The sequence below is a fragment of the Drosophila takahashii genome, chromosome X (assembly GCF_030179915.1).
Source record: "Drosophila takahashii strain IR98-3 E-12201 chromosome X, DtakHiC1v2, whole genome shotgun sequence".
NCBI classification, from domain to species: Eukaryota; Metazoa; Arthropoda; class Insecta; order Diptera; family Drosophilidae; genus Drosophila; species Drosophila takahashii.
Window position 1 is genome coordinate 17027705 of NC_091683.1, and position 746 is coordinate 17028450.

The 746-nt window shown below is 34.6% G+C and overlaps 1 non-coding gene across 1 annotated transcript; it reads left to right on the plus strand.

The window, feature by feature from the left end:
- The first annotated feature begins 303 nt into the window (after positions 1 to 303).
- TRNAS-AGA (transfer RNA serine (anticodon AGA)) lies at positions 304 to 385 on the plus strand. The gene has a single exon. It is a non-coding gene; the product is annotated as a tRNA-Ser (tRNA).
- The last annotated feature ends 361 nt before the right edge of the window (positions 386 to 746 follow it).

Sequence of the window (746 nt, forward strand, 5' to 3'; positions counted from 1 at the left end):
TATAGCTAAAAAATAATCAGGAAATAAATAAGTAAATAAAGTTCGAGTCTCTAGTAGTTCATTCAGCTGTATCTTATCATAAAATTATCGTATTTGCCAATCACTGGGAACTTTATTTTTAGAAACAGTTATTAATAAGCAAATAAATGGTCTTAAGAACCATATCTTTGGGAAAACCAGACAAAAAGAAACAGGTGAATAAATAAAAAATACGTATCTCTCAGATACTATTTGCAATGATTTTATAAGCCGGTTAGCTTTCTGCCACCTCTTGAGATTCTATTCGCGACACCCTCCCACCAAGCAGTCGTGGCCGAGCGGTTAAGGCGTCTGACTAGAAATCAGATTCCCTCTGGGAGCGTAGGTTCGAATCCTACCGACTGCGATCATAATAGATTTATTTTTTAGGGATCTATTTATATAATCTATTTATATAACGGCAATCTTCAAGTTGAACACAATATGTAATCGTGTTCTATGGTGCTGGATAGCCTAGTGGTTAAGTGTTCTGCTTATAGATCGGCAATTCAGGGTTCAATTCTCAGCAGGGCGAAGTCATATTCTGGGAACTATTATAAATTATAATTCCCAATTTTTATTTATAGATCATTGGAATCTTTCTCTTTCTAATTCGCGACACAAAGTATCTATTAATTTTCGAGTAACTATCTCTTTCTATTTCCTGACTATCAGCCAATTAAATGTTAGATTTGTGTAAATACTACACCATCTGGTTGCCTGCATAT